General features: G+C 36.4%; 1 pseudogene; it reads left to right on the forward strand.

Annotated features, from left to right (window-relative positions):
- Nucleotides 1-3,776: 3,776 nt before the first annotated feature.
- On the forward strand, nucleotides 3,777-10,041 carry LOC118650596 (annotated as a pseudogene).
- Nucleotides 10,042-14,849: the final 4,808 nt, after the last annotated feature.

Below are 14,849 nucleotides of genomic sequence, written 5' to 3' on the forward strand. Positions count from 1 at the left end.
CAGAAGTACTGATCTCTTTTCCCTTAGATTGTCAAATTAAAAAAAAAATGACAACAGCCAAAACAGCAATTGCCATCCAATGTTAATGAGTCAAAATTATACCTAATTTTTGTCAGATTGGCAAAAATATATTATTTTGGATGACACGAAATTTTAGCAATTAGTTTTATGTATAATGAGATTTTTTTAAAAAAGGTCGAAAATTGCTGTGGAAAATAAGTACAGAGAAAAGTTGGAAGAAAATATGCGAAATGCTTACTTACAGTGTTATCAGTAAGTTACTGATATTAATATTTAAAAAATTAAAACTTCTTACTTTGTAAAAATAACTTTAACATATGACTGTTATTAATTTCACTTTCAAAATTTACTATAAATTCTGAAAAAAAATGTTGTTTACCTCATAACTAAATCTTTTGGTAGAGTTTTAGCATAGTGCTAGAATAAAAGCATAAATCTTAAGTCATATGAATAAATAAAGAAAGCCTTCTGTGTACTATAAATGGGAAAAGTATTTTTAAACATTTTAATCACATACTTAGCTAATTGAAGAGAAATAAATATTATAAATGAAGAATTGGAACCAGCAAATGGTCTAAAATTCTTAAAAATGCCCATCCCAACATTTATCTCAGTTTATTTTAATAATGAGTAGATTTGGATGAAGGAACATTTTAAAAGACTTCACATCAGTATGGAAAAAAATAAAGTATTTTGAATAGCAAACCGTAAAAAATAATTTCTTGATACAAATAACAAAAGGGGATTTTTATTATGTGCAATCATTTTATTACTGTTAATCTAGTTCACATTTTTATCAAATACTTGCAAAAATGGATTATAATTGTAGCAGTTGAGAAAATAGCAACTTGACAGTCATTTATTCTAGTGAAACACATGAAAATTTAAATATATGCTATTTGGCTTGTTATTAAACATTGTAATATTCATGAGTAGATCCAAGGATTAGTAGATAAAACAGAAAGAACTTGGGAATTTTAATCCCAGTTTTACTTATGTAATATATCAACCTTTCATGGTTGTTGCTTTTAGGGAATTCCTTGAGAATCTAATAAAAGACTCTATTTCTAGAAAATGAAGAAAATTTAAAATATTTAATATATGTAGCATGTTCCATACATTTTAAGGGGTCTTGAACCCACTTGGAGCTGGTTATTATTCTTAGGAAATTAAATGTATCTATGAAAATAAAATATGCACTATAATTATCTAAATGCATTTAAAAATAATAAAAATGATTAAATTAATACTTAGAATGTCAACATTGTTTAAAAATTATTACTCACAAAAGATGTTGGTACAAGAAGGTTTATCATTGCATTATTTATTACATGTTTTAAAGCTAGTTATCTGGTGGGGAAAGGCATCAGTTTAAACCTAGGGGATTAAATAAGCACTTACTTCTAATCCCTCTCATAACTCCATTAAAGCAGGAGTAAAGAAATTCTTAAAAGGAATAACCCACATTAACAAAGTAATGGTAGAAAAGAGATGTCAACAAATTGTAGAAAGATAAAATACAGATGGAATACTGACAGTTGGCTTAGCATAGGAAGCTGGAACCAAAGTGCCTACAGTAGGGCAAAGTTAGCAAGAAGAAAGTAGATTTATAACACAAAATTCCAGGGAAGATGAGTAATTGATGGTGATAAATCTCTGGTGGTTGGAGAGTATGGAGAGCAGCTACAATGTTTGGACAGGTCCAAGCCTCAGACTAATGAGAAGGCACAGTCATCTAGCGGCAAAGTCACGTGCAGGTCCCAGCTTGGAGGGCAAGGCCCTCTCAGAACAATTGTAGCCAAAGGCTGAGTGATGTGGGCTTGATAGAGTTCAGGTGCATGTAGTTGAATAGGATCAAAACCCATGAGAATGTTGTAAACATCTTGACCACGCCCTTACTTTACCTTGTGGAATCTGGCTATAAAATAAAGACTTGGCTTGGAGTCGCTGTCACTGTGTCTCCATCAGAGAAGCAGCATCCTGCCCAGACCCAGCTTTCATTCTCTTGTCTGTCTTTTCTAAATTCTTCAACCCCTCCCTGCCCCACCAGGTTCACCCTTGGCCATGCTGGCGCAGCACATGAGAGAAAATGGGACTAAAACCAAATCATATTGAAAGTTTGCATAAGGAGCTGTGAAAACCTCAGATCTCTTCCATTAGTCTCTGCAGCAAAGAAAACTCGCCTTGTCCACCTGCATCTGCAAATGAAAAGAAGATTCATCTCAGGAGAAGTGTATCAGATGGATATAAGCCTATTTGACAAAAGATTACCAGAATGCCAACTCACCCAATAACTCACTGTGCAGCCAATTCCACAACAGTCAATTAATGGAAAACTAATTAGTTGCTTCAGATGGCCAAAGTATTAAATTACCAATTTATGGATTTAATTGGCTAAGTTAACTTGATGTTTTTAGCTCTTTAGTTTAACAATATTTCATGTAAATATACACTTATACCATCCTATATAATAATTAGGTAATATGCAAATTAACCCTTATGCCCTCACAAGATGGCTGCCTATGACCAGGCCAGCAGTGGGGTTAGTGAGGGACGACCACACAACTGAACAGAAAGCTGCATGGGGTAGCCAGTCCAGCAGGGGAAGCAGTTGGGGGCGACCAGGCTGGCAGCTGGGGGCAGTTAGGGGTGACCAGGCAGGCAGGCAGGTGAGTGATTAAGAGCCAGTGGTCCAGGATTGTGAGAAGGATGTCTGACTGCTGGTTTAGGCCCAATCAAGATCAGATCTATACTGGCAGTTGGACATGCACCGAGGGGTTCCTACTGGAAAGGGTGCAGGCTGGGCTGAGGGGACCACCCCCCCCCAATGCATGAATTTTGTGCACCAGGCCTCTAGTATATTTATAATGTAAATCATTTGTATTAAAGTATATATTTGACAATGCATTCATAAATATATTGTTCATAATTTATTTCTAAAAATAATATATGCACAAAAATATAGACTTCAGAAAATATTTATTCAATATATTCTGGAAGCATATATGTTTAGACTTTAATTTCCAGGATTATAGTGAGCCAAATATTTAGACACAGCAATAAACATTGGATAAAATATGTTTTTAAATATAGCTATATCTTTAAAATATTGTTTTAAAATATTGCTTTTAAAAATAATTTACTTTTTAAATTAAATTTATTGGGCTTACATTGACTAACAAAATTATATTTAAAGTGTTTAATTCTATAAGACACAATCTGTATGTTGCAATGTATGTTTAATACCCCAAGTCAAATCTCCTTCAATCATTATATATTTGACCCCTTTACTACCATCACCCACCAAACCTTCCTCTGGTAACCACCAAACTATTGTCTGTGTCTATGACGGTTTTTTTTTTCTGTCTTGTTTCTTCATTTGCTGTTTTTAGTTTTATATCCCACATGTGAATGAAATCATATGATGCTTGACTTACACCTGTTAGAATAGCTATTCCAGTAAAACCTTTACAGACTAATTCAGGCAAAGGCATGTCCTTTAAAACCAAAAGTCCATTATATAATAAAGTAGGTTTTCCAAATATGTATGTCAATAAATTGACAAATTAGTTTACCTGTTTTTTCTTATCTATATATATAAAAAGCTAATATGCAAATAGACTGGAACAACTGAAACAACCGAACAACTGGTCACTATGATGTGCACTACCACCAGGGAGCACATGCAGAACATGGCAGGCATCAGCAGCAGCAGGAGCAGAGTGTGGAACAAGGTGGGGATCAGGTGCGGCAGGATGGTGGGGCAGGTAAGTGGGGGCGCCAGACCAAAGCGGGGCACTGGTCACTGACATCAGGGTGAGCCTCTGGTGGTTACTAAAAATTCTTTGCTCACACATGCCATTGTCCTGCCCGGAGCTCGCACCTGCCACTGGTGTGAGACCCGCTCACACCGACTGCCAGTGCCGGGGCCACCGCTCGCACCGTTGCTGGTGCCCAGCGCCAGCCCTGATCACTGGTGCCATCAGTGGGTGCGAGTGGCGACTGCCAGCCCCAATTGCCTCTCAGGGCTTCTCACATCCCCCTGCTCCTGAGGGGTGATCGAGGCAGCAGCCGCCACTGGCACTTGCTGATGGAGTCAGCCTCAATCCTCAGCAGGTGGGAGCGGTGGCAGTGGGAGCAGGGATGCCAGCAGACATGGGACCAGGGGCCACAGCAGGAGGGGCTGTGTGGGGACACGAAGGATGGGCCAAGACCCACCCCTATGCCCACTGCAGCCTCGCAGCCCACATTCCTTTCAAGGTGCATGAATTCAGGCACTGGGCCCCTAGTGTAGACATGTTTGTGTAATTAAAATTAAGTGCATATGAAAAATTTAGTTTCACAGAAAAGTTTTCTATATGTATTACAGTCATTTAAAATTTATACTGAATAGGGCTAGTTAAATGTGTGCATTCACCAGTCACCTCAATTAAACAAATGCACAGAGATGGGGCATGGCTTAGTGCACATTGAACATAGACCTGTACCAGTTAAAACCACTGTAAACAGTCACCCCATAGGACAACAGAGACAATTACCTCAAGCCGTGGAGTGTGTGACCACGTGTTAATCATTTGCCAATGTTTACCAATAATGACTTTTGGATTTATTTATTTTTTAATTTTTTTTATTGATTAAGTTATTACATATGTGTCCTTATCCCCACGTTACCCCCCCATCCCTCCTACTCATGCCCTCACCCCCCTGTTGTCCATGTCCATTGGTTAGGCCTATATGCTTGCATATAAGTCCTTTGGTTGATCTCTCCTCTTTACCCTCCCCCTCCCCTACCTTCCCTCTGAGGTTTGAAGGTCTGATCGATGCTTCTCTGTCTCTGGATTTAAATATGTAGACTATCATTGTAGATATGTAATATCCATTTATGTCAGCAAAATCACTACAGTGTTTCTTTTTCTAAAATATGGCATATTCACTAAAATTTGTTTAAAAAAACAATGAATTAAAATAAAAAATAACCTGTTCATTTCATTATAAGCAAGTCTTGGTTAAAGGCATTTTAAAATGAACAGGGTGTTAATTTTCACATATGAAATTTTGTCTGTTACCTTGAGGTCCACAAAATTGAGGGCTTACTATATCAACAAGACAAGTAATAACAAGTGTTGGAGACATTGTGGAGAAAAATAAACCCTCATTCATTGCTGGTGGGAATGTAAATGGCTACAACAGCTATAAAAAATAGTGTAGAGGCTCCTTAAAAATTAGGTAATAGAGTTGCCATATGCTCCAGCAAACCTTCTTCTGAGTATCTACCCAAAATTTTTGAAAACACTTTATTTGTAAAGATACATATAGTCCTATGTTCATTGCAGCATTTTTCAGAATGGCCAAGAAATGGAAACAAACAAACAAACAAACAAATAAAAAAACACAGATCACTCTTTGATGGATGATTGGATAAAGAAGATGTGTTACAGCCCTAGCCAGTTTGGCTCAGTGGGTAGAGCATCAGCCTGCAGACTGAAGGGTCCCAGGTTTGACTCTGGCCAAGGGCACATGCCTGGGTTGTGGGCTCAATCCCCAGTAGGGTGTGTGCAGGAGGCAGCCAATCAATGATTCTCTCTCATCATTGATGTTTCTATCTCTCTATCCCTCTCCCTTCCTCTCTAAAATCAATAAAAATGTATTTTTTTTAAAAAAGAAAATGTGTTACATTTATACAATGGACTACTGCTCAGTCATAGGAAAAGATCAGATACTGCCATTTGAGACAGCATGTATGGATCTTGAGAATATCATCCTAAGCAAAATAAATCTTCTTTACTTTTAAAAGTATGGTTTTAAAGATAGTTTATAGCCACTGTTTTTGTGGAGGTAAACAAGAAATATTTGTTTTGAAGTAAAATATGACAACAAAGTATAAATCCATGAGTAAGAAAACTTTGCAAACTGCGATCAGCCTTAATGTGTCTGCCCAGTTCTGTAGCATTAAAATGTGCCTTCGCACCTAGTAGAGGACCAAAGCCTGGAACCAGATGGGTGGTGAGGAGAAAAGGAGAGTTTCCGACAGAATAACTCACAGAAAGTGAAGATCTGTAGAGAAACAACTTTAGTCGGTGTATCAGAAAGAAGCCTGCTCCAGAGAGAGAGCCCATCTACCTCTTAGATGCTGGCTCTGGGCAATTGCTAAAGAAAGGACAGATAAGAAAAAGGAATGGTTGTCTAATAAAATAGTTACTTGAACTGTAGATAAACTAAATGAACATTGACCCATATAAAACAATAATAATAATATCTAACTTAGTGTGTTTAAAGTCAAGTTAGAACTGAAATAATCTTAGGTGATTATGGTATGCTTATATAATTCATGGGTAAAAGAAATAATCAAGTTTATAATTAGAAAAAATGAAAAAAGTTCATAATTAAATTTTAAAAAGATTTTGAAGGCACATTCTCTTCTAAAGACTAATATTTGAATTAATCAGTGACGTGTTTTGTGGTCAAATAACCAAAGCAAATTGTTCATTTTGGTTGTCTGGAAGTATTGGGGTTTCCATGTACTTCTGAAAACAGCCATTTCTATTTATATCCATGTGGCCAATTTTTCATAAACCCATAGTAATATATAGGATCCATATGGTATACTTCCATGTGGGTCAATCTCTCCCCTCCAAGTGTTCAATGTTTCTTCTACTATTGATAAGTGCTTAAAATTTCTAAAGTTCTAGGAGTAATTTCTGAAAATAATTTTAAAAGTGAACCCAAACTTCTAAATAAAATTAATGGATGGAAAAATGAATTCACACACACACACACACACACACACACACACACACACACACACACACAGGTTCAGTTCAATCTCTGTGAACCAAAGCCTTTAAGTTTTGCTTAAGTTAGTTCAGACAGGGTTCAGATAAAATCTGAGCTCATGGTCTCCAGCCAAACCAAATAAGACGAAAAAATTTTTTGACATTGTCAGAATACTCTTAATAATTTCAACATCTGTTGTTCCATTTTCCTATGTCTGCAAAATGTGGGAAACTAATAAGAGACTTCTTAAAAAACATATTGCCTTTATAACTACATCCATATTTACAATTCATAAACTATATTCTAATTGCTACTTTATAAAATTTTAGATGAAGTGATTCATAAAATCAAAATTAATATCTCTAATTCCACAATATTCTGAGGAACCAACCTCAGCAATATCTGCTTGCTTCAAAATATTAAGAAGCATATAGATTCAATTACATCTTAGTTGAAATTAGTTATTTTGTTTTTGTTAGTCTTTAAAAAACCCTACTCAAAATAGATGGCATTCTCGCATTAAGATAGATGAGGATTTATGGATAAAGGATTAGTTACATTGGTGTAAATAGAATATTGAGGCATTAAAAAGATAGTGAGAAACACAAAGCTAGCAGCAATGAGCTGTCATCACTCTTAAGACCAAAGGACAAGGGTGAAAAATTGTTATTGGCAACTGGAAGAAGATCTAAGTGATGGTGAACCTTTTGAGCCCAGCATGTCAAAATTTTGAAAAACCCTAACTTAACTCTGCCGTGTCACATATAGAAATATTCATAATTTTTTTTTGATATTTGCAACCATAGTAAAAAAAAGATTTATATTTTTGATATTTATTTAAATGCCATTTAACAAAGAAAAATATGTATAAAATGAACAAAAACAGAAAAACAATGTACATTTAGGAAAAATAATAAAAACAATGATAATCAAATGGTATGAAAACTAGAAATTAGTGACTTTTTTGGTGCTGAAGTTTGTCTGCTAATTCTTTGATTGCAGGTTCATACTTGGTGCACTTCATGGCCAAGCAAGGGCCACTAACTTCATCTGTTAGCCGGTTTCTTTTGTTCATTTTAATATTATTTAATGCTGAGAATAAAGTCTCACAAAAATATGCTGATGAAAAAATTGTTAGCAAAGCCATCGCTAGATTTTTTATGTTTCTAAAAGTGTCAGGTACTCTGTTCCAAGCATTCAAAATTTCTTGTTTGTAGTTGCACTCTTCTTCATTATTCAAACGATTTCGTTCCAGATTTTCAAGTTTCGACCTTAAGTCGACAAACACGAGTCCAAATGCTACCTTGAAAATCTGCAAGTTGCATTTCTAAATTGTCAATTTGCATCCATTGGAAATCCTTTAATTCCAAAGTACTGTAAACAACTACATCTGGATACTTAATTATTTTAATGGTCTGTTCTAGGCTTCTAAATTGGTCGAATATTTCGCTGAACTGTTCAAATAACGAGTTTACTATATTCTGGTACATAAGTATGGACTCCATTACACTCGTTGTAGTGACCTTCTTGAAATACTTTTTTATCCGAGGAAAATACTTATAAGTTTTAGTTTCAATATCTCTCTTGAAAATTTTAAGTTTACTTTCAAAAGATTTGATGTATCCAAACATAATGTCAATACTTTTGCCCAAACCTTGTAATTTTAAGTTCAGTTCATTCATATGAACAGTTTTTGTTATGGAAATACTCATTACAATAGAATTTTTATCACAGAAGAATGTTTACAGTATCAGAGTTAAAATTCACACATTTTCATGGAGATATTGAATATTTTAAGTATTTTAAAAACATTAATTCAATAACTTCAAAAGAAAAATGAAATGTGCATGCATGTATTCACACACATACATAGAAGGAAGTGGTGCCACTAACATTGTACTTTACTTTTTTATTGTTATTTTACATTACTATTGCCATGCTAGTCATACCACTGCTGTTCAAGGCTGTACCTACAGTTTTTGTCACTGCAGCTGTCAGGTCACCACCAATTTCCAGTCCCGTCATGCCTTGCTCAATACTGGCCCGAAAAGCAGTCTGTCCTCCCCCAAACGGCGGCCACGGCCTCCCGCCTCCCCCAACCGCAGACTTTGGGCTAGGGCGCAATCAACACAAAGTTCTGCTTATAGTAGCAGTTATGGCTATCCATATCCTCCTGGGCCGCCATTGCCAGAAAGCCTGCCAAACCTCAACCGAAACTTAAACCCAAGGGCAATGTAGGAATTGGGGGTTCTGCTGTGCCACCACCTCCTATAAAACACAACATGAATATTGGAACTTGGGATGAAAAAGGGTTGGTGGTAAAGGCACCACCAATGCAATCAGTTCTGCCTCCTCAAACTATAATTCAGCAGCCTCAGCCATTAATTCAACCACCATCATTGGTGCAAAGCCAACTGCCTCAACAGCAGCCTCATCCACCACAACCACAGCAGCTCAGCCTCACCAAGTGCAGCCCCAACAGCAACAACTGCAGAACCATTGGGTAGCTCCTCCGAATAGGGGAGGTGGCTTCAACCAGAACAATGGAGCGGGTGGTGAAAACTTTGGTTTAGGTGTTGTTCCTGTCAGTGCTTCACCTTCTAGTGTAGCAGTGCATCCAGTGCTGGAAAAGCTAAAGGCCATAAACAACTATAATCCCAAAGACTTTGACTGGGACCTGAAAAATGGACGAGTTTTTATAATTAAAAGCTATTCTGAGGATGACATCCACTGTTCCATTAAGTACTCTATCTGGTGTAGTACTGAGCATGGTGATAAGCGTTTGGATGCAGCTTCCAGTTTCCTGAATGGGAAAGGCCCACTCTATTTAGCCTTCAGTGTGAATGGCAGTGGACATTTTTGTGAGTGGCCGAAATGAAGTCTGTTGTGGACTATAATGCATATGCTGGTGTCTGGTCTCAGGATAAGTGGAAGGGAAAATTTGAAGTTAAGTGGATCTTTGTCAAAGATGTTCCCAATAACCAATTACAGCATATTTGCCTAGAAAATAATGACAACAAATGAGTTACCAATTCAAGGGACACTCAAGAGGTACTCCTAGAAAAAGATAAGCAAGTGCTTAAAATAATTGCTACCTTCAAGCATACCACCTCAGTCTTTGATGACTTTGCACATTATGAAAAGCGTCAAGAAGAGGAGGAAGCCATGTGTAGGGCGAGAAATAGAAACAAACAATAACCATATGAAGATGTCCTCTTAGAATTACAACACTAATGATGTAGACTCTGGAAATAAGTCAAAGAAGACATTATTAAAGCATTTCTTTTCTGCATAAGGAATTATTTGGTTTGCTACCACTTAATGAATCTCAAAATTTTGAGTAAATGTACCTGTCTAATCAGAAAAAAAACCCCCACAAATGTTTATGTTTGCTGAAACCACAGTTATTATGAAAGGCTCAAGAGAAATTGGATAATTCTATAAATGAAGCAAATTAGATCACAAAATACTATGATTTGTATTTTGTTTCACTATGCATCATTTACAAAGCCTGCTTATTTACTAAAACAAAGGCATTTTATCTTACTTGAATTTATAAATATATTTCTTGAGAATTATTTTAAACATTTAAAGTTTAACTAAAAATGTATATTATCTTTAGTCTGGAAACTATATATTAGCTTACATTAGAAAAAAAAACAAACAAAAATTAAAACACTGCATTTTAAATGCCCAAAATTGAGATTTATCACAGATAAATTGGAAACTTTACTGTAAAATATAAATTCTGTTTATTGTATAGCTCAAAAGAAAGATATGAATGAGTTATACATCACATAGAAGCAATCCAATTTTTTTTCTTACTTAAAAACCTTTAGCTTTAATTTTCCTGAATTCAAATAATCTTGCACATGTGCCACGACCTACACAGAAGCACCACAATCATCCCCGTTAAAGTATCACCTCTGGGTATTTTCTAGAACCTAACAATCATAAGGAACTACTCGTTTTTATCACTAAGAAACTTGAGAAGGTGTGATATTCTAAATAATTTTAGATTTTTCTCCTGTGATGATTATCACAGAGATGCTAGTTGTGACACATCTATTTATTTCTTTTCCTTATGAACCCTTAATAAGGTAGCTTGTGCTCTCTAACAATTTACCAAAAAAGTTAATGGTTCAAATGAACAACCATTTTGTTGTTGTTACTGTTCTTAATTCTGTAAGACAGCAATTTGGAGTTCAGCTAAGTTTTTATTGTCTAGGTTTGGCTTACTAAGGCACTCGACTAACTGATAGGTGTTACTGGGGCTAAGTGGTCTAGGATGGCCTCACCTTCATGTTTGGTTGTTGGCAAGCTGTTGGCCAGGTTTTCCTCCAAGTGGCCTCTCCATCCACTTTAGACTGATTTCCAATGATGGCAACAATCCAACAGGGAGAGAGCAGAAGCTGAAAGTCTTTTGAGTCCTGGCTCAAACTGTGCATAAGTCACGTATGCCGTATTCTTTTGGTTAAAGCAAGTCATGTGGGTAAAACCAGATTCAAGGTGTGAAGGGAAACACCCCACCTTTGATGGGAATGGCTGCAGAAATGTGTAGACAGTTTTACATCTAACATCAATGCCCAATTAATCTAGCTCCCCCACCCTCTGATCCAGCTGGATATGGCCATGTGACTGAGTAACAGACTGTGAAATATTGCATGGTCCTTTTCCAAGGTTTTCGCCTTCCAGTTCATCAGATTGCAATGCCTAAGGTAGCATGAAACCAGGTAATAAACATCAAACTTTCTACAGCCTGAGTCTTCAAATAATTATGTAAGCAGAGAATCCCCATCAATCTGCCCCCACTCTGTGCTGCTTCCTGAGGCATTCCTAAACAGCATGTGAGTAAAATATCAACTTTCTTTATATTAAGCTATTACCTAATGGAGACTAATATTTAGTATAGCCTAACTTCCTGTAATTAATACAATGAGTTTCCTTTTTGTATATTTGTCATTGTGTAACAAACTTTTTAAAAATATATTTTGTTGATTTTTTACAGAGAGGAAGGGAGAGGGATAGAGAGTTAGAAACATCGATGAAAGAGAAACATCGATCAGCTGCCTCCTGCACGTCTCCCACTGGGGACATGCCCGCAACCAAGGTATGTGCCCTTGACCGGAATCAAACCTGGGACCTTTCAGTCCGCAGGCTGACGCCCTATCCACTGAGCCAAACCAGTTAGGGCTGTAATAAAATTTTAGTAATACTAAAATTGCTTTTTCCAGCAGATATTTTTGAGAGTAAGAAGTCCATTCCTGAATGGAAATGTCTACATTTTTACTAGAGGAATAATATATAAGTATAAACATGAAGTTTATTTATAAAACTATTGCACATATGTAAAACATATACAAAGTTCTCATATAAACTATACAATATTCTAATGTCTTTGTAGAGAGACTCTTTAAATCTAGAGATCAGTATGAATAGTTCAGTCTGATCCTTAGTGGAATCTGGGGATGCTGAAATATCCTTTGTGTTATGTATAATAGTGTTTCAACTGGGAGTTTCAGAAATAATTATTTCAGGGAAGAAAGGATCTTTGAATAAAATAGAATACTCTGGGTAATGAAAAAAAATTTTCTTCTAAGACTTTTACCAACCTTGAAAAGAAATCAGATTACCAAGAAGTAAACTCCCCAAAGACAATAATATAGGCTGTCCCCCCAAAACTGTGTACACACTTTAACAGCTGATAGCTCAATTTTGAAAATGAAACACATTTTAATAAACACTGCTTTTATAATTATTCAAAGTGTGTATATACATTTTTTAGGGAACACCAGCGGCATTGAGTTTTGGGAAAAAATTTCAAACACTCTAGTATTTTTTTATGTATAATGCTGTCATGACATAATAATATAGATTACCTTCAATAAATGTATCTATAGTTTTTTCTTGTTAAAGTAATACATAAATATGTTAAATCTACATAGTACAGGAGGTAAAATAAATATTGAAATCCTCTCCCTCCCACTCCATGACCTCAACTCCCTCGATTGTTAAATAATAGCTACTCTTCACAAGTTCTTTGATTCTTCAATAATTTTATTAGTCTTTTTTTTTTCACCTTATTCTGTATTTGGGATTGTCACTTAATAACATAACTTATAGATATTTCTATTTAAAATATACATATATTGCTATTTTATAACTTTCTGATTTTCAACCATTTTGTTGTTCCCTTTATGAAATGTAAGGCAATTAGAACACTAAAGCACTTCTGTCACTTCTCTTTCAACATATCTTTCCAGATAGTCTCAAATTATTTTTATATTGTCAAGGTTTAGGACATTTACATTTGGTTCTATACACAAAATTTTCAGAAATGTTTATTGCTTTATATTTAAATGCCTTTCGTGTTCATTGTCATTCTTTTAACCACCGTTTCTTGAAAATCAAGGTATCATTAGTATTTTGTTACATGTAAAGTTGGCTGAATTTAAACCACACATTTTCTTAATCTACATTTAAAATTGATAACAACTTGACAGGAAAAAATTATTCAGTCATATCTTCTGCCTCAAGCTGTTGCAAACCTAGCAAACAGACCTTGCAGTACTGATGAGTGAATCCTATGCAAAAAAATTGAAGTCAGGTTAATATTTGTTTTGTTTTTACTAAGGAGTGTTTGTTTTTTTATATCTAGAGAACACAGAATTTTTCTTTGTCTTTGAAATAAGAACAACAACAACAGTAAGATCATATTGTTGACTATCCTATATCTAGGTTTCTTGGGACTTGGTTTATGCTTTTAATCTAAAAATGCAGATTTTAGCAAATGCTGTCTCATCTATATCATTTCAAATACCTTTATTATTTTCATGCACCAATCCCAAGTGTGCTCTCACTGTTAGAGGGCTGTTCTCAGGTTACCAGACTCATTTTGCCTGCTCTTGAAAAACCAGAAGTCCTGAGAATATATATCCCCACCTGGTCTGGAAGTAAGTGTTAAACAATGATGGCTGCATGCAGGATAAAAATACTACAATCCCCTTGTTTCTGACTGGGATAACTCTCAGCTGTGAGCTATACTGTCTCTAGAACTGCCTTCATATTGTGTTCATGTTTCCTTATTCTGGTATTTTACTAGGAATCATACCACTGTTTGGCTTCCTTCCATTCTTATTCTCATTTTTTCACTCCCCTACTGGTTTTGTTTTGTAAAAATCCATGATCCTTTTCACCTCAAATCTGCTTAGTGTATTCCTCTATTTCACACAATATTTCTTCTTTTATGTAAGAACTACAGGACTGATGCACGCATCCGTGCACCGGCGGGGTCCCTCGGCCTCACCTGTGAGGATCAGTCAAAACCAGCTCTCCAGTATCCCCCAAGGGGTCCTGGATTGCGAGGGGGCACAGGCCAGTTTGAGGAACCCCACCAATGCATCAGTCCATGCACCGAGCCTCTAGTATGCATATAAGATCTTTGGTTAATCTCTTCCCACTCTCCCCTTCTCCTCTTCCCTCTGATATTCATCAGTCTGTTCCAGGTTTCCATGCTTGTGGTTTCTGCTCCTGCATTGAGTGTCTGCCCCCTGGTGGTCAGTGCACATCATAGCTACCAGCTGGTCGGCCAGTCAGCTGGTTGGCCTGTCACTTAGGCTTATATATATGAAGTAGAGGCCCAATGCATGAAATCTGTGCAAGAGTAGGCCTTCCTTCCCCAATCTGCTGGCACTGGCTTTCCTTTGGCACCTGGGACCCGGGCTTCCCTCCAGCTGCTGGCAGGCACCCAGGACCCAGACTTCCCTCTGGCCAACAGCAGGCACCCAGGACCCAGGCTTTCCTCGCAGCCCTGGCTTCATCCAGGAAGGTCATCCAGAAGGACATCCAGAAGGATGTCTGGTCTAATTAGCATATTGTACTTTTATTATTATAGATATAGACATTTTTAGTTCATTTACCATTTTCTTCTTTTAAAGACTATCGATTATGCTTATGGATTTCCTTTTTCCTTCTTAATTAACTACTATCATTAATTTAATCACATTCCTTCCTGTTTTCTTTTCCATTTTCTTTCATATAATTTTGAAGCCCAT

Source organism: Myotis myotis, unplaced genomic scaffold (assembly GCF_014108235.1).
Source record: "Myotis myotis isolate mMyoMyo1 unplaced genomic scaffold, mMyoMyo1.p scaffold_m19_p_3, whole genome shotgun sequence".
NCBI lineage: Eukaryota > Metazoa > Chordata > Mammalia > Chiroptera > Vespertilionidae > Myotis > Myotis myotis.